Genomic DNA, 20,112 nt, shown 5'->3' on the forward strand with positions numbered 1-20,112 from the left:
TCAGGGAACTCAGCAATGGTGAGAGTTAGGCCCAAGGGATCCAGAGACGGGGAGAAGGGGCTGGTGGGAAGCGGCGGGGCGGGCCCGGCCTCCCGCGGTCCCCTCCGGGGTCTGCGGCCCCGAGTCCGCGGTGGCGCCGCTCGGCCCTCAGGCCCCTCCGGCCGCAGCGTGGGGGCGGGGCCGGCAGCCTGGCCCCGGGCGTCCTGTGGTCCCTGCGCGCGGCGACTTGGGCCGGAGCGTCTCTGGGCCGCTGTGCGCCCGCAGCCCCGCGTGTCCCAGACGGTGCGGGGCCCGCGGGAGGGTCCGCAGGACAGTCGGGCCTCCGGCTCCGGGGTCCGTGCGCGGAGGGACTGTGGTCTGTAGGTCCCCAGGGCCTCCTTCTCCTCAGAGGGGACTTATTTTCTCCCGAGTTTTCTGAATGTTTGGGGAGCAGGGTCTCAAATCCACGACCCTGGCCCCCCAGCTCTTCCAGGACCGACAATAAATCCCTAAATTTCCAGATCCCTCTTCACGTTCCCGAACGCCAACTTCCCGTCTCCGATTCCCAGCATCATTATCAACTACAAACAGACCCAATAATTTAATCATCGTTTTTCTATAGGCAATGAGTGGCCTTTTTAGAAGAGTTTCTTTCTTGTTTGTGGATGTTTTACTTGAGAGAAAGCGCATCCCCCTGGAGGCGCGTGGTGCGAGCTCCTCCCGCCTCTCCTCCAGGCTGCGTACTGGGCGCGGACGCGCAGCTGGCAGTCCTTTGCTGCAGGTTCCTCTTGAGACTTTCCTGGGCCATCTGTCCTGTCAGCACTGCCCCTCCCTGGGGTTGTCACCTTGGAAAGATAGATTCACTTAAATTTAGTCTCAGTTTTTCAATGAATAAAAATTTGTGTAATCAATACTGCTTGAAAGAGAATATAAAATATCTCCAAAGAGGAAAGGAAGACGTGAATTTAAGAAAAAATAAAATAGTCCAGTTTTACATTGCTTGATTTACAAATCGTTTTCCTTTTTTCCTCTGTTGAGAATGATAGTAACATTCTCATATCTGTTATTTTGGGTGAGTTCAAATGGATTTCTGGGACTTAGACTTGCAGACCTGAAGTGTTCATTCAGGATTAATACTTTAAATTTTCTGATCATGGAAATAATACTATATTAGCATCTTTTTTTTTCCAGAATGTAATGCATTCTTATGAAATTTCTTGTTGAGCCGGCAAATTGCCATACAATTTTCTTCCCTCGTCTTTCTTCCACATCAAGACTGGTTTGAGTGTGTTGGCTGGATTGTTCAAACACTGGGTTTGTGTATTTAAAATATCAGTGATGGTCCAAAAAACTCCAGTGGGGGCAGAGGCCTGAGAACAGTGAGTCTAAGCTGAGGCCCCCTTGAGCCTGCAGAGGGAAGGCCTTGAAGGCCCAGTTGTCCTTCCTGGGGAGCCTCCCCCTGCAGGTGTCCTACTGCTCACATCCCCATGGAAGGAGTCGTTATCCTGAGAGGAGCTGCAGAGCCCTGGAAAGCTGGGGGTGCACGTGCTCATGGGGTGGGGAGTGACGCCCTTTCTGAGGTTGTCGCTGTGGATTCCTTGGGCCTGTTTCTAGACATAATTGGAGTTTTGCATCCACAGTGTAGGTGCACTCAGAGTAATTTGTTTACACTGAGAAAGTCTGTGAGAGTCAGGACCTCTGTGTCCTGGATTAGGGCCCATTAATCTTGGGTCCATCTGGGTCAGAACCTTAAACTGGATCCAGCTGAGTTTCCTCACTGTGAGAATGGGAGCCTGAGCCTTATAACGTGCTGCTTATTCCTGAAAATACCCCAGTGTGAGATAGAGGGGAAGGACAAACTAGGATGCTGCAGATTGTTTTAGTTAGAAAGAGATTTAAAAATTTTCATTTTGAATGGTGTACACTTTTGTAACTGATAGTGTAAATGAATTAAATCTTAGAATGGTTTCCTATGTGCGAAAGTTAAAATTAAGTAAAAGATTGTTAAATAGTAAAATATAGTATAAATTTCTGTTTACTTGAAGTAAATCTGTAAGATAACAAAGTCTAACTTAAGACTCAGTGGGGCATATCCTGGTCCCCTCCAGCGCTGTTACTCCAGCCACCCTCGAATACAGTTTTGATCGTTTTTGAGCCTCCTGTTAGTGTTTGTTTATATAAGTCAATTGAGAATGCATATTTTTCTTACCCACTTTGTCCTTGTAGTGAGAAGTCAGACTCCACTTTTGGGTGACTGCTCACAGCTTAAGCCCCACCCACCCTCCTCCCCTCATGCCCCCACCTGGACAAGCTGAGGAGGAAGCCTGGGTATTCTCTCCTCTAGAGCAGGCAGGAGATTCCCACCACCCCAGCCACTGCCTGTGTGCAGAGCTCTTGCCCCGGCCCCACCCCCAGGCCCAGTGAAGTCCCAGGCCAGGCTCCATTCCTTGCTTTCTGAGCCCTGTCAGAGCTGCTTGAGAGGCCGGCCCTGCCCTCCCCTCAGACCTCTATTATGTGAGTCCTAAGCCTTTTCCTCCCCTCTGTGTTTGTGTGCGCGCCACCCTGGCATCAGTGTCAACAGGGGAACCAGCCCTCTGCAGGGGACCTTAACAGTTGGCGCCCTGAGCAGCATGTCCAGACGTGACCCCACCCGTGGGTCTGTCTTCTCTTGCTCTGCCTTGCTCCCCTGCTCTGCTGCCTGGTGGCGGCATGCGCTGTGGGCTGCTGCTCACTGGGGAGCTCGTGCTGTGAGCTGTGCTGCCCCGTGTTGCGTTGTTGACCCACCAACCTCAGTTCTAGGTTCAGCTGAGCAGGTTAGCAGTTTGAAGAATTTATAGGCATCTGGGAGCAGGACTGTGGGATTGGGGCCTTCTGAAATGAGTCCTGGGTCAGTGTCTTTGTCAGGATTTATCTGTGTTAGAGTGAAGCTGTGACAGAGACTGGGTGGGCTCTGACATACTCCAGGGATGGGGGTAGACAGGAAATATACCCTGTGGAACTGGTGGGTCCATCAGATGGTCACTCTTGAAAGAGCAGTCATTTAAAAGAAAAAGAGAAGTGAGGGGAAAGGCAGACAGTAGGTGGCAGGCTGAGTCCACGCCGCTAATACCAGAAGGCTCCCCAGGCCCCTTCAGTACCTCTGCTGCTGCTGCCCCTGCCTCTACTGCCACAAAGACCCTGACCTTCAGGGTTGCAGGGGACAACACCATGGCACCCCTCTGGCACAAGGGATTAGTGAAAACTTGGCTTGAGACCAGGATTTAAAACTTATAAAGAAACCAGTTGTCATGGGGGAGGCTCCTAACCCTGAAGGCACTGTTTTGAGGGTCTTGGGTGGAAAAAAATTATAAATAGCAGAGTAGAGAGGCACTCCCTCCCCTGAAGTGTATCCCATGATGAAGAAAACAAAACAGGAAAGATCAGGAGGAAGGAAACAGTAGATAAAGCACTGATACAAAGGTACCACTTGGAAACCACTTGGAAAACCCGCTTGGAAATCCAGAATATACTTAAAGAATTTATGTAACAAACAGTTAAAGGTACACTACTTGGCTTATGGGCCCCTACCCCATAGGGTCTGAATTACTTTTGCTCTCTGATGTAATGCACCAATTCAGAAACCTTCAAGCAGTTAATCAGTACTAGGTGTCAAGTTACAGTTATACCTGGGATCCCACTAAATTTAAGGAAGGTGCCCCTGATGATACTTCAAAATGGTTTACATCAACCTTGAGGCTGTGGTTTCACCACGGAGCCCTCTATACTCAGTCTCCGACATGGAAATTACTCACTACAACCAATCAGCAATTGATAGGTATCCTGCTCTCACAGGTTTGACTAAGTCTGTTCTGTGCAGTCCTGTGTCCACAGCCTCTCAGCTGCACTTGGCCTTCCTCTCTGAGGGGACGTGATGCCCCTTTACTGGGTTATCCTCATGGATCTTCCACAGCTGTCCCCTCCCACAGTCATTGCAGGCGGGGTCTGAACTGCATCCCTGTTCCTCCAAGACCACAGGTACGATGTTATATTAATGACATCCTTTGAGGACATTCAGGACATACAAATATTGAAAAACAGCTCACAAAAAGTGATGGGACATTGCCATACATATAATGTGAAGCCCTCACAACTTTGTGAAATTACTGGAAATTATTTGATAATCGGAGACCCACTGCTTCCCTGACACCGTGAGGAATTAGATATTGTTCCTCTCAGCACCCACCACATCTGCTAGGTTTTCTTGATGTTTGGGAGGCAATATATTCCTTGTTTACAAGTTTAATGGAGCCTAATTGTGCTGCTACTTGCAACTTGGCCAACTTGAGTGGGAACACCTACCACGATTGTCTGGAGATTGTCTTCAAATTGTCATACAGCCAACAGTCCTGTTAGTGCTGTCAGAGACTCCTTCACTATAGAGGCCTCACTGGTTTTCTGTCATGTCTCCTGGGGTACCCATGATGGCTTGTCATGCAAGAGCCTACCGTAGACCGTGCACTATAAGCTGTTTGAGCTACAATTCCTCCTATTTCTGTGGTTATCCTGAAAGTAGGTGGCCCTGAGCATGGGGCCACCTATCCTGCAGTCCATTTTTATTTAGGACCTGGAAACAGCACCCCGTGAGCTCAGCATGGCTACCAAGAACCCCTGGAGACTTGGAGTCAAACCTGGGCTCTCAGGGATATCCTACCTGCAGGATGGGGTGGCCTTCCATGTCCTCAGTTTCCTGCCAGGTGCCATGGTGTTGAAGGAGGTCACCCCTTTCCCAGACCCCCAGGCTCCCTGGGGAGCTCCTTAGGATTCTCTGAGTGAAAAGCAATAAGAGTTCATAGACTTTAGGGATGACATCACCACATTCGTACATGGTGGAGCTCGGGCAGGGTTGTTGCTTTTTATGTCTTAATTGTGACATCTCTGATGAAGGACTGGACCTGAGGGTCATCACACTGACCATCCATCAAGTGGTCCTCTTATCACTGACCAACAGTTGCCTCCAGCTGCAGACATTAGACTACAGGTGATTCTCTGAGAGTTGCCCCTTTGTGGTAAAAGACTCCGGGAATCTCTTGCCTCATAGTTACCTCCAATACAAATCAAAGTAACACTTGTCTCCACATATACGAAGGCCACACACAAAGCCTTGGAGGGCAATCTTTAACCATGTCAGAGTTCCAGACACTACTGATAGTAACAAAGGAATTTATTTCACTTCTAAGAATATACAATGCTGTGCTCTTAACAACACGTTTGATGGAAATTTCTCCTCTCTTCCAAGTCTCAGGATGCAGGCCTCATAGAGCACCATCATGGATTATTGAAGTAAGTTCAAATTAGTGGCATGAAAAATGGTCTGTTTATGTCATCAGCCAGTCTTTATGGGTGAAAATTAATGCATCTGTCCTTATCTTTTTTTCTATTAGAATTTCCCTTTTTTTAAGAACAGTTTTAAGTTTACAGAAAACTTGATCAGAAAGTACAGAGATTCCCACATAACATCTGTCTCCACTCAGTTTGCCCTATATTTTATATTTGTATTACTGTAATAGATTTGTTACATTTGAAGAGCCAATTTCATGCATGAAAGTTCATAGTTTACATTAGCGTTGACTGTGTTTGGTTAATATCAAATGACATGTCTCCATCATTTCTGTATCATATGGAACACTTGCACTGTCCTAAAAATCTCCTGTGCTCCATCTATTCATTCATCCCTCCCTCCCACCCCAAATCCCTGGTAACCAGTGATCTTTCAGTGTCTTACATTTGATCTTTTCTAGAATGTCACATGCTTGGAATCATAGAGTATGTAGCCTTGTCATATTGGCTTCTTTCACTTAGCAATATGATTTTAAAGTTTTTCCATGTCTTTTTGGCTTGATAACCTCATTTCTATTGATCACTAAAAAATATTTTATCATATGGATGTACCAGCAATTGTTTGTTTATTCACCAATTGAAATTATCTTGCTTACATCTCAGTCTTGACAATTATGCATAAAGCTCCTATAAACATTGCTCTGCAGGGTTTTTGTGAACATCTGTTTTCAACTCATTTGGGTAAATTTGAAAAACTGTGATTGCTGCATTGTGTCATATGAGTAGGCTTAGTTTTAAGAAACTGCCTTTCTTCCAAAGTGGGAATATCATTCCTTCCAACCAGCAGTGAATGAGGGTTCCTGTTGCTCTCCATCTTCACCATTATCCGGTGTTGTCAGTGCTTTTAATTTCAACCTTTGTAATAGGTGTCCGGTGATATCCCGTTCTTTTTGCAATTTCCTAGTGACATATAATTTTGAGCATCTTTTCATGTGCTTAGTTACCATCTGTCAATCATTGTTGAAGTGTGTGTTCAGTTCTTTTGCCTATTTTTAACTGAGTTGAGTGTCTTCCATTTGTTGAGTTCTAAGAGTTCTTTGGGTGTTTTGGGCACCAGTCCTTTATCAGATCAGTGATTTTCAAAGATTTTCTGCCAGTTTGTGGTTTGTGTTTTCACTCTTAACACTGTGCTTCACTGAGCAGAAGTTTTTAATTTTAATGAAGTCAAACTTATTTTTTTCTATTTTGGATCTTACTTTTAGTATTGTATTAAAAATTAATGACCAAACCCAAGGTCACCTAGATTTTCTCCTGTTTTATATCAGTGTTTTAGTCTTACATTTTACACTAAAGATCTATGGTTTATTTTGAACTGAGTTTTGAACTAAAGTGTAAAATCTGTGTCTAGATTCTTTTTTTTTTTTTCATGTTTTTGCTGATTTTTTCTGGTATTTGTTGAAAAGACTGTTTTCCCATTGAATTGCCTTTGGTCCTTTGTCAAAGATGAGTTCACTATATGTGCGTGTATCTGTAGTAAACAATCGACTTTTGTATACTAACATTTTATCTTTCAGCCTTTCTCTACTCTCATCTTAGTTCAAGGGGTTTCTTTGGTATTGGAGATTCTCTGAGATTTTCTCCATAGACAATCTTGTGCCACAAGGACAGTTTAATTTCCTGCTTCCCAATCTATCACCAAGAATTTCATTACAGGGTTGACTAGCGGTAGTAAGAGGGGCATCCTTGCCTTCTTCCAGATGTTACTGGAAGCATCTAGTTCCTTCAGTGTAGTCCACTAATACTGAACAAGAGTCTAGTTGATGTAGGGGTAGGTGTGGGCAGAGGGGAAACATTCTTTAGTGCAGTGATTGGGTCTGAATCTTTTAGTGAGCCTGTGTCCCTGGGCTTGATCTTCTGTGGTATCATAAGGGAGATATTTGGTCTTTGTCCTCAGTTCCTAGCAAAAACCTCTTGATACTCTTGAAATTACTTGAGTGATAAGGGTGATAGAGTGTCTTTTGTTTTAATGAGGCAACTCTTGGCCAGCTCCTAGGTGGCTTGAGGATGGGGTTTGGACACCAGAAACACCAAAGCCTTGATTAGAGGCTTGAAACATTCAGTGCCAGCTCCAAGCCCCTGTGGAGAGGAGAGGGGCTGGAGACTGAGTTAATCACCAATGGCCAGTGATTGAATAAATTGTGCCCATGTAATGAAACCTCCATCAGAACCCTTACAGAACTGAGAGGGTTTCTGGGTTGGTGAACACATCAGGTGCTGGGAGGATGGAGTGTCCAGAGAGGATGTGGAATCTCTGCCGCCGCCTCCACCTCCACTCCCCTCACCCATACCACCACCTTCCTTTGCTCTATGCATCTCTGCCTTTTGTTTCTTCCTGAGTTGTGTCCTTTATCCTAAACAATAATATTATGGAAAGCATTTTGCTGAGGTCTCAGAATCATTTCAGTAAATTAATAAATGTAGTGAGGTATTGAGAGAATCTATGAATTTGTAAATGGCCAAGTAGAAGGGGCAGTTTGTGGGACTGAGCTCGTAACCTGTGGAGTCTGATGTGACCTCTGGGCAGGTAGGTAGAGTTAGAATTGAATCAAACTGTTGGACATCTCTTTGGTGATGTGGAGTTGCAGAAGTGACATTGGAATAGACACCAAATATTTAGTGTCGGGGGGTGTATAAAATCCTATCATCCTCACAATTGCCCCATCTTTGAGAGCAGAAAAGGCTAGAAGTGGTTCAAGTTGCCTATTTCACTGCCCTCTTGTCAGTTAGGCTTTGGGAAAATCCCAGTCAGTTATGCTTTTGTGAAATAGGTTGTTTTTGGACACTTCTTGTTAAGAAAAATTTACTATTTTGGGCATTTTTAAAAATTACTATCTTTTTGTCTCTCTTGCCAGTTGTGGAGACAATGCTTTACCCTATGACCTCAGTTCTCTGATGGAAGAGTTGTTGATTTCAAGTTTCTTGGCTTTTATTTTTCAGAACTTGAATCCAGCTTCTGAGCTCCTTGCATAACAGTCCAGAGACCAGCAGTCTCTGGCTCCTTTTTTTTTTTCAATTTTATTGAGAAAAATTGGCCTACATGACTGAATAAATTCAAGGATACAACATGATAGTTTGATTTGCACATATTGTGGAATGATTACCAAAGAGCTCAGTTAACATCCATCTTCTGATATAGATAGAATAAAAAGGAAAGAAAGAAGAAAAGAAGAAAAAAGAATTTTCTCTCTATGTGATGAGAACTCTTAGGATTTACTCTCTTAATAGCTTTCCTAATATCACACTGCAGTCTTCGCTATAATCATGTTGTACATTACATCCCTAGCAAGTATTTATCTTATAACTGGACGTTTGTACCATCTGACCACATTCCTCCAGTTGCCCCTACCCCACTTTAACTCTGGTAACAAGAAGTCTGAGTTCTTTTTCTATGAGTTTTTTTTTAGGTTATACATATAAGTGACATCCTAAAGTATTTGTCTTTATGTCTGACTTATTTCACTTAGCATAATACCATCAAGTTTCATCTGTGTTTTCACAAAAGGTAAGATTTCCTTGTTTTTTATGGTTAAATAATGCTCCATTGTGTATATATATATATATATATATATATGTATATATATGCCACAACTTCTATGTCCATTCGTCCATAGGTGGATGTCTATCTTCTCTGTGGTATGTAGGAGCCTCAGTGAGTGAGGATGTCATCATTGATCATTGTTTTCCTGCCATTTAATACATTTTTAAGCACTGTTGGAGGAGCTGCTTGGGTGTGGGTGTAAAACATGGACAGCAATACCGAAAGTCTGGCATTCTTAGGGTCAACAGCAGTGGTTCCCCGTAGAGATAAAGGCATAGACAGAGTTCATCTTCATGTTAGCCATGGCCAAACTTTTTACCACATGTGCTATTTGAGCACGATCCAGATACACGATTATCTGAAACTCGAGACTTCCATTGCTTTGGACCATGGGTATTTGTTGTATTTATGCTCCTGTTTAACATCAGTTGAAAGGATTTGAAATTGCCTTTTGATTGAGCATATCATTGTACCTGCTATTCAGACTGACTGGCACAATTCGTTGCCCATGAAACCTTCGAGTTTCTCCCAGTTTGAGGAAGGGTTCTGGTCATCTGCACAGTTGTAGCCCATCATGGGTTTTCCTATGAATAGAAAGATACCTGTGCAAGTTCAGCATGATTTCCTGGTTAAAACACTAAAAAGAGCTGTGAATGTTTAGAGGGTAATTAATCCAAGCAATGCCTGAGGTGAGCTGTAGACAGACACAGTATCATTTTGAGTAATATCCCATGTGATAGGAAAGGAGGTAAATTTGACATCCTCTAACTGGGAACTTTTCTCTGTCTTTTTGGAAGAGGAGTAGCTGGGAGGTTTTGTTTCCATGAACAAAGCCCCCAAAGCCCGTTTTTACTGTTTTCTAGGATCATTTCCATATGTTGACATTTCCAGGAGATGTTATGTAAGACGGGGTAAAACCTGACAGCTTTTTTTTCATTAAGCAACAATGGAAATCCAAACTTGTTCCCTTTTTATTCAGTGCTAATTTATGTTTTCTTAGCAGTGTAGCGGTTAGGTGAGTTTGTAATTATTAGTATCTCATGTGATCCCCTGCCCCCATCCCTCCTCCCATGATGCAAATATAGAAAGTTAAGCACAGGCTCTTAGCCAAATTCACAGAGCTCATAACAGTGGGAACTCTTAGTTTTTTGTTTGTTTGTTTTGTGTTTTTTCTGAGGAATATTGGTCCTGAGCTAACATCCATGCCAGTCTTCCTCTGCTTTGTGTATGGGATGCCACCAGAGCATGACTTGATGAGCAGTGTGTAGGTCCACGCCCAGGACCCAAACCTGTTAACCCCAGCTTGCTGAAGTGGAACATGCAAACTTAACCACTGTGCGACTGGGCTGGCCCCAGAATCTCTTAGTTTTCAAGGCATAATGGGCAGTGTCAAAAATTTTAAACTCAGAACACTGCAAGGTTTGTATAATTATGAACTTTTACCAATATGGCGTCAAAGCTTCCAAACAGGACTTATAAGGCAACGTGGTGTTTTACTTGTATGACATTCTGGAAAAGGCAAAGGTATAGGAACCTAAAACAGATCAGTTCTTAAGAGTGGGAGGGTTCAGTACAAATGTCCACCATGAGAGTGTTCCTTTGGGGTGATGGATTTTTTTCCATCCTGATGGTGGTGTAACTATACATTTGTGAAAACTCAGCTATTCTTAAAATAGTATGTGAATAAACTAAAAACAATTAACAGAAAACAACAAAAATGTGCTCACATGCTAGGAGAATGTGAAACTCTCCTGAACTTTGCTACGTGTGCCACACTTCCTTCCACCACCTTGGGTTCCTTCTTAGGAAGAAGTGCAAGGACTGGGAAGAAGGACATAGGCCACTATAGACTGTTCCTGGTACCCAGTCTGAATAGAAAACTCCTTCTGGGACTACACCTGCCCTCATGTCATTCACATAACTGCAGAGAAAGTGATGTGGCTCCCAGCATCCATCTTTGAGTTGACAGCAGGTTTCCTGGGTCATATCCTGGGAATGTGGTGGTCTGAAACATAAAGGTGCATGTAACACCTCTCCAGGAACGTCCTCATCTAACCCTTGGGCATCAATATCACATCTTCCCAGAGCAGGTCTTGAGGCCATTTGGAGCTCTTAAGTTTCCCATCTCAAGCCTACTCTGTGCCTCCTTGCTAGGAAACATGTTTAAATGCAACACTTGTCCCCTGTGGAAATTTGCTGCTATATTGATCTTAAAATAAAAAAAGTCAGTAAAATGAGTTTATTTGGGAATAGCAGAGGAATTACAATGCAGGACATGGAAACTATGGTGAACCATAGACAGGTGGGGAGAACAGAACAGAAGGACTTGCTTTTATAGTGGAAAGGAGAAAACGGAGGGGCTGTGTCAACAGAAGTCTATTGAAGGAGGAGAGTTCAGGATGGTGACTTTTGGTGAATGTGGTGGTTTCTTATTGGCTGAATATGGTGGTTTCTCATTGGCTGGGCTGTTGCTGGGCAAGGAGAAATTCTTCCTCCCTCCTGCTGGGATCTGTAGAATAAGCTTCCTCCTGTTGCAAAATGGGAGGGACACTTCTTCCTGTTTGGGGTGTGCAAGGTAGGCTGAATAGTAGTGTGTGAGAGCTCCCCCTTCAGGGCTTCCTGACTCCATTTTAAATGAGATTTCCTGTATTTTCACATTTGCAGCCCCAGGTGACTGTGAGGTGAGGCAGTGGCAGAACCCAGACCCCATGTCATGAGGCACAGGCCACTGAAACACAGTACTCCCCGCTGTTGCATAAATATCAGCTCTGTACCAACAGGCACAGTTTGACAATAGTTGCAATATCACCAATAATGTCAAGAAGAGATGTCCTGCCTTGTCCTAGCTCTGGGAGTCCCTCAGATGCCTGGCTGTACCTAAATCACTCTCCTCAGATCTCTGGCATGTTCCACCCTATGGTTTCAGTGGCTCATGCACTGACCACCCCAGCTCCCTCACCTCAGAACCCGCCTCCAGAGTGAATTTGGAGCCCATCCACCAAGGCCTGTGCTTGCTTTTTCTGGATCAGGACTCACCCTGTAGAGTTCCAGCCCTTAGACCTGCATGAAACAGTGGTCTCAGCCAGACCCTCCATTGTCACAGTGTCCCCTCCCTTCACAAGGCTCCCAGAATGCTACGGGTACCAAGCCAAAGGATGTAGTGAGAAAAGCGGGGATTTCCACCTTCCTGAAGTGCGCAGGCGCAGGAGGTGATGCGCGCCTCCTTTGTCAGAGGCAGCGCCGAATGTTTCTAGAAGGGAAGAAGCAGAAATGAGGCAAGCCATCTCACAACATGCTCTCGCAACAACTTGCAGTGCTTTCCTGGGTCCCCAAGTGATTCTCTGTGGCTGGGAGACCTGGGGGCTGAGGTCCCGAGGCCTCCACCCATCATTGAAGCCTCCAGGGAGGGCAGTGATCACGGCCTCAGTGAGGATGGCCCACGGGGCTGACGTGCACGAGGTCTGCATGCAGGTGAGACCTCAGGGGGTGATGGATCCCAGACTGGGGAGACCCCAGCCGGGGACATGGCAGCTGGGTGAGGACACACAGACCTTTGTTGTCAGCCCTGAGCTTCCAATGGGAAAGCAAAATGAGGAAGGGGCACGTGGTGAGGGGCGTGTTTCTGGAAGTGATCATAGCAACGTGAGGGGCTGGAACACGGTGATCACTGCAGCCATCGTGGGCCCCGACTCTCCCTCTTCGGGGCCTGGGCAGTGTGTCTCTGGGCTGTTAGCTCTGAGGGTCTGTGACTTTGGGTGTCTGTGTGTGGATGTGAGCACATGTGTGTCCAGTGAGAAAGCGTGTGTGATTTTGTCTGTCTGTCTGTCTGGGGGGCTATATATTTATGTCCTTAAAATCTGGAATGCTGTTATGTCATTTGGTGCCTAACTGCCCTGCTAGCACGTCCCTCACCCTGTTGAATTGAGCTGACGTGAGCAGACAAATCCTTGTCTTCTTTCTGATTGTATTAGTCATGTGTTTTGTTTTCTGTCTCTTCAGATGTTTTGACATCTTGGGGGGCCTCTCAGACATAGGGAGACCCTGCCCCTCCCAGGGGCACCTCATTCCACGTTGGCAATGGACAGCTTATGTGGAGCAGGCCTCTCATGTGCATCCTGTCCGATCCAGTGCCCTGTCCCTACAGACCTCCTTATCTGCCTCTCAAACGCCAGACGGTATTCCCTGCTCTAAACCCACCCCAGGGCCAGGAACCAGATGACAGGACCGTCCCTAGGCCCCAGAGGCTGCTGGGATTGTTCAAAGCAGCCAGTCCTGAGCTGCTCACTCTGCCCTGACTCACATTTCCTGTGGGACCCAAATGAAGGCTGTGGCCTAGGTTTGTGTCCCACTCCTGATTCTGCCTCCTGAGCAAACCTGATGCAGCCCCTGTCACCTGCCTGGCATGGTGTGCGCCTTGGGAAATGTAAGTGAAAAACTTCTTTCAGTGACATTGGCCTGTCCATGTTGTCACTTAGTCACCTCTGTAAATTAAAATCTCAAGGGTACAAATTGGACTCTGGTCCTGAGGAGAAAGTGTTCAGTGAAGATGGTGGAGCCACCGTGAGAGGACGGAGTGAGGTCTGTGGGAATGTGAGTCCACAGCACAGCTGATGTTTCCCAAGGGGCCTGCAGCAGGTGACATGGGTGCTGAGTGAGGAGATGCTCACCTTTGGTCCCCTCACTGAGCTCACAAAAGAAAAGCAAAGTGACAAAGGGACAGTTCATGATGGGGTTTCTGGATGCATTTATAGCAGTGAGAGGGGCTGGCACGTCATGACTCCAGCCATTTTGGGCCCTGACTGCCATCCAGTCTCCCATTTTGTGATTTTCGTAGAGATGTCCTGTTTGTACTGTGTGGTGTCAGGAAGGGTGAAATCCCTTCCCCATCTGGAAGGGCTGAGACCCCCTCTTTGGGGATTGGTTTGGGAGCCAGGAGACACCCCTCTACCAGGAGGGGTGGGAGTGAGAACAACGCATTTTGTGAAGATCTGGGCCTGTGATGAGGCTTGTATAAGGCTTCCATGTGAGTGTGCGTCTGAGCCCCAAATGGAAGAACATTGGTGTGAGCCGTTCTGGTAGGTGCTTTGGTGAACAAAGCAGAACAAATGTCAGTTTGCTTTTTCTGCTTTTTGGGGTAAAGAAAGGAAATTATATAAATAAAATTATACCATGTGTCTGATGATTGGCCCTAAAGAGTAAAGAAAAGCAGTGAGGAGTGCAGAGGGCCTGGGCTTGTGTCTGTGGTAACATCTGTGTGTCTCTGAGCCATTAACTCTTAGGGTTTGAGAGTTTGTGTGTCTGTGCCTGTGTTTGTCCTCCTATGTGTGCCATGCCAAAGTCTGTGTGATTTTGCTTGTCTGTCTATGGAGCTTTGTGTGTCTGTCCTTTGAATTCTGGAGTGGTTGATTTTTCCCATGTTCTTGCCTAACTGCCCTGGTAGCGCCTTTCTCACCACGGTGGGTGGAGCTGGTGAGAGCAGACATCTGTGTCTTCTCTCTGATCTGAGAGAGAAAGCCTGCAGTCCTTCACCATCAAGAGTGACGTCAGCTGTGGGTTCTTCACTGATGCTTTATTTCAGGGTGAGGGAGTTTCTCCTGGTTTCTTGAGTGTTTTCCTTGTGAAGGGGTCTTGAACTTGGTCTAATGCTTGTTTGTATCTACTGAGATGATCCTGTAGTTTTTGACACTTATTCTATTAATGGTTCCTTATGTTTATTCATTTTTAGATGAAAAGCAACATTTCTTTCCTGGGTTAAGTCCCATGTGGTCCTCTTGTTTAGGTTATTTTTTATTTTGCTGAATTCCCTGTACAAGTATTTTGTGGAGGCTTTTTTCATCTATGTTAAAAATAGATATGGACAGCCCCAATGGCTGAGTGGTTAAAGTTCTGAACGCTCCACTTTGGTGGCTCAGGGTTCAAAGGTTTGGATCTCAGGTGTGGACCTACTTCATTCATCAGCTCTGCTGTGGAGGCATCCCATGTACTCAGTGGAGGAGGATTGGCAACAGATCTTAGCTTAGGACAAATCTTCCTCACCAAAAGAAGATATTTGTGTACTGTATTATAATGGAGTATACAGTTTAAAATTATCTAATACTGCATATAGTGTGTATCTTTGTGTGTATGTGTGTATACATATGGAGAGAGAATGTAGAATACAGTATATATATATTTATATATGGTATACGTGGTATATTACCTGTATATAGAATGGGTAGTATATAGTGTAATATACATAATTAGTATATATTATATATAAGTAGAAGATATTATATGCAATTAACATGTATAATTAGTTTTGTAGTTTACAGTATAGTTATATTTTACAGAATAGTATTACAATCTTATCAGTCTGTAGCATAGTGGGTCTCATTACCGTATCTGTCCACAGAATTATCCAAATAAGCCATTCCCATCCTCCCTTGGGAACATAGGGGCCCCTTACTGTCCTGATACCCCAAAGCCCGCCTTCCCAGCCCCTGTTTGTTTTCTCTGCTTCTGAGTGCAGCTGAGGTGTCAGTGTGTGTCTCGGAAACTGTAACTAGTTTATCAGCCTGAGGGTTGAGGTGAGGCTCTGCGGTTTGATGTCAGTACATGTAGAGACGTGTGTGACCTTATGTAGTTGAGTGACTGTGAGCAAGATTCTCTCAGAGTGCTTTCTCCCAAAGGGTGACCTTGGATAAGGAGCTGATGTTGTTGCCAGGCAGCTCGACCCTTGGCACTGGGCTAGAAGTCTGTAAAACTGTGAGGATGGGGTGGACCGTTGGCCAGGGCATCCTCTAGTATGACTGCCTGGAGTTTGACTGACCCTGCTGACCACTGGGTCCCATTGTAGGGGAGGAGGACATTTCCTCTCCCCAAATGTGGGTTCGTCTGGCTGGAGAACGAATTAAATTCACATGAGACAGAATAGCAAGAGAAAATTAAACAAAGCTTTATGAGGAACCATGGCCCGGGGCCTTTCTTCCCGAAGGAAGAAAGGGCACCGAAGACGTGGGGTGCACACAGTTGTTATATACCCCCCAAACAGGGTGTTTCACATGTGATTGAAATGTCCCTTTTACAACAGTCATGAGGCCGCTCTGTCAGCACAGCACTTGATGGAGGCAGATAGGTCTGCTGTCTCAGAGGGCATAGCCGGAGGCAAGTCGGTTGTCTGGAGCTGGGGGGTCACAGGTGAGCTCAGCAATCAGTTCCTAGCCTAAAGAAAGATGCTTAATCCTTAAAGGAGACGCCAACGTTGGGAGGGGGAGGGAAGTCAGTTACAGGAGGTTACCAGAGAAGCACAATAAAATGCAGATTTAAGTCCTTGCCTTTGGTATTGATTAAGAGTTTTTAGAGAGAAGGTCATCGCCTTTCTTCCTGGTACAGAGAGGGAGGCACCTTTACAGATATTTACCTTACAAATGTAAATGTGTCCTAACGAAGGGCAAGTTCCATTCCTCCTTCCCTGTCCCAGTTTATCAAAAGCAATCAGCCTCAAATAATCCTGATGTCAAAGAGACATATCTTGGGGTGGCCAATTCCAGGTCCCCACACATCTTTGATCAGGGATGGCCTGGTTAGGGACAGCAGCAGCAGCCCTCCAGTGTGCTCCATCACACATGCTGGTGGCACACCACCATTGATGTGACATAGGTGCAGGATTTATTTTACATGAACAAGAAGTCAAAGCATATTTCACAGTGTAAACCTCTTGATCTTTGCCTATGAGGGGAAAAACAGTATATGCTTTAAATTGCTTCTTTGTACATGAATGCTGAAAAGACTGACAAAAAATGAATTACACTGTTATCTGCATGAGCATGGGGAATCTAGATGCCAATGCTAGGATTCATGCTAGGAGCAGCCTTCAGACATGCTTTTAAATCTCAGGCTGAGTTTTTGAAACTTGATATTCACAATAAACAATTCATGATAAACAACGGAAAAAATGTGAATGAACCGTATTTTATTTATTTTTAAAGATTTTATTTTTCCCTTTTTCTCCCCAAAGCATAGTTTTAGTTGTGGGTCCTTCTGGTTGTGGCATGTGGGATGCCACCTCAGCATGGCTTGATGAGCGGTGCCATGTCCGCACCCAGGATCTGAACCGGCAAAACCTTGGGCTGCCATAGCAGAGCACAGAAACTTAACTCGGCCATGGGGCCAGCCCCAACCATATATATTTTTTTTAATTTTTTTTTTCCTTTGTCTCCCCAAAGCCCCCTGGTACGTAGTTGTATATTCTTCGTTGTGGGTCCTTCTAGTTGTGGCATGTGGGACGCTGCCTCAGCGTGGTTTGATGAGCAGTGCCATGTCCACGCCCAGGATTTGAACCAATGAAACACTGGGCTGCCTGCAGCGGAGCGCACGAACTTAACCACTCGGCCACAGGGCCAGCCCCCCAACCATATTTTTAATAGTGTTGAATAACAAAAATTCAACCAAGTAAATTTAAAGATCTAATTGGCTTTATTGAGCAATTCTTCCATTGGAAAGCGTCCCTTCTAATAAGTAGAGAGGAGCTCCATGTGACTCCAGAAAGGGAAAAGTTTTAAAGGCAGGACAAGGAAGTAATACGTAGGAAAAAGGATTATTTTATGCAAGGTTCGCTCCCTCTGGGGACACAAGGATCTTATTAGGTGGATGACCTCATCTTCCTTTGGGGGATGGAGAGGCCCGTGTGGCAGATTGCCTCATTGGTGCTGAACAGAGAATCCTAGACTGATGGGTTAGACTACATTCCTGGGGAAGGCTGAAGCTGCCCATAGGTTAGGTATCAAGCCCTTTGTTTGGTGATGTAGGCCTAGCAAAAGTGACTCAATTTGGGAGCTGTGGTTTTCTTTCTCACAACTTCCCCCCTTTTATTTTATTTTTTTAGAAAGGATGTAGCTGTTTGTTTTCTTCCTTGTTTTTTTTTGTGAGGAATATTGGCCCTGAGCTAACATCTGTTGCCAATCTTCCTCTTTTTGATGAGGAGTATTGTCACTGAGCTCACATCTGTGCCAATCTTCCTCTGTTTTATGTGGGATGCCACCACAGCATGGCTTGATGAGTGGTGCTGGGTCTGTGCCTGGGATCTGAACGTGCCAAGCCTGGGCTGCCAGACCCGAGCACGTGAACTTAACCACTATGCCCCTGGGCCAGCCTCTACAGTTTCTCCTTTTTGATGAGAATCTTGGCTTAACTGAGAGATGTGATTGACATTTCAGGCATTAGTGCCACTCTCAGCTACCACTGTGAAATCCTCTCAGATTTTGTTGTTCCTTTGGGTGGCATCCAGAGGTCATGACATTTTTCCTTAACCCCTGTGACATTCACAGGTCAAGGCTTCAGGTTTACAGTCTTTAAGTCGGTCATCTCTTCCTTCCTGTCTGAGGTTCCAGTCTTAGGGAGATCATTTGATTGGTAGTTAATGGCTGCAAACCTGCATTTAAAGCTTTTGAGAGAACACAGTGCACCAGGGAGTTTATTTTGATTATAATAAACAGGATAGTTCTGAATATCTGGGGTGCACTTTGGAGCCATTGTCCCCAAGACCCAAACCAATCAAATCAAATTAGTGAAAGAAATACCACATTGAAGGAGTCACCTTCAAAAAAAGACAGGTGGCTTGCTCTGTGATATTCCGTAATTGAGTTTCAGCTTCCCCAGGAGTGTTCATTCAGGAGCAGCAGGTGGTGGTGGCCACAGCACAGACACCTCCCTGCTCAGCTAAGAGAGAATCAAGGGCTGTCCTGGTGCCAAGGACAACTGTGGCCAGAGAGTCTAAGGATCTTTGTTGGGCAGCTCTTGTCTTAGCAATGGGTTTGCAATGTCTTCAAGAGCTAAGGAGAGGTTTTCAGATTATATTCTCGTTTACCTTTACTCCTAACCAGGTTAGTGTGGCCCTGTCAAAGGAAGTGAATCCTGAGTCCTGAATGCCTCCTGGTAGGTCCTTTCGAACTCAGTGATGTAAATTCAGGAGAGTCAACCAGTGAGATGTCTGAGTTCACCTGTGAAAAGTTAGGGGAACAGTCAGATAACCTCAGAGGTCTTGCCCAGTTATGCTGCAGCCGTCCGGGCATTCATAGGCCCAAGGAGAAAGATAACCACTACAGACAAAGATAAATCCTGTAAGGGCAGATACCGCTCTCACTAAGGTGGCCTTGCTAGTGGATTCATTCACAGGGATTGTTGCATTTGCCATTCAAGCCAGGCATCAGATTTTCTACTAGCCTGAAATAAAAAGTTGGTGTAAATTCCAGAGATGACCCTTCTTAGCAATGGCCTGGGACATACAGATGATGGTGTTACCTTTCCAGGCCCATGCCAGACTAAAGGAAAGGGAAAGGGGCCGGCCCGGTGGCGCAGCAGTTAAATTCGCACGTTCCACTTCTCAGCGGCCCAGGGTTCGCTGGTTCGGCTGGTTCAGATCCCAGGTGCGGACATGGCACCACTTGACAGGCCTTACTGTGGTAGGTGTCCCATATATAAAGTAGAGGAAGGCGGGCACGGATGTTAGCTCAGGGCCAGGCTTACTCAGCAAAAAGAGGAGGATTGGCAGTAGTTAGCTCAGGGCTAATCTTCCTCAAAAAAAAGGAAAGGGAGAAAGAAGGAAGGGTTTTGTGTTTAGCTAAAGTAGGAAATCTTGATCTGACATCTTAGGGTGAAGCAGTCTACATCTGTCAGCTGTTTCTCTCCCTTGTCAATCTGATGTGGAGGTCTCCGACATCTGCACAGGCCCAGATGTCAGGAGGAGCCTTCTTCAGCTGTGAGGGGTATATCTAAGGTTCAAGTCCCTGAAGTTTGGCTGTCATCTGTGTAGTGAGGAGGACCTGATGGAGTATCTTCCAAGGAGATTTCAGAGCAATTCGTATTCTTATCAGTTCATTTTTACAGTCTTAAAGTCATCAGAAAGTTACACTTGTCGAAGAGTTCTTTCTTTGAATCTCCTTGAAGATAAAGCACTTTTTCAGGAACACTTGTGAAAACATCAGTGTAAAACAATAACTGTAAGTGACAAAAGACTTAAAAATGCCCATGGTTAAAGATCTGATGAGAGTTCCTTATAATAGACTGACAAGGAAAATTTGTTATTTTGGTAACATATAACATTTTAAGATAATAACTGGAACTTTGTTGACATTGTCCCAGAACAGATCAGATTTCCAGGAATTACACACAACTTCTGGAACACTTAGAACAGATACCTACACAGACACAACATAAAGGTTTAGTGTTACCTCCTATTTGAC

The 20,112-nt window shown here is 45.2% G+C and overlaps 1 pseudogene; it reads left to right on the plus strand.

Moving 5' to 3' along the window:
- The window catches only part of LOC124252039 (zinc finger protein 709-like), a 37,381-nt pseudogene continuing 17,269 nt past the window's right edge, over nucleotides 1-20,112 (plus strand).

Source organism: Equus quagga, chromosome 14, assembly GCF_021613505.1.
Source record: "Equus quagga isolate Etosha38 chromosome 14, UCLA_HA_Equagga_1.0, whole genome shotgun sequence".
Taxonomy (NCBI): domain Eukaryota; kingdom Metazoa; phylum Chordata; class Mammalia; order Perissodactyla; family Equidae; genus Equus; species Equus quagga.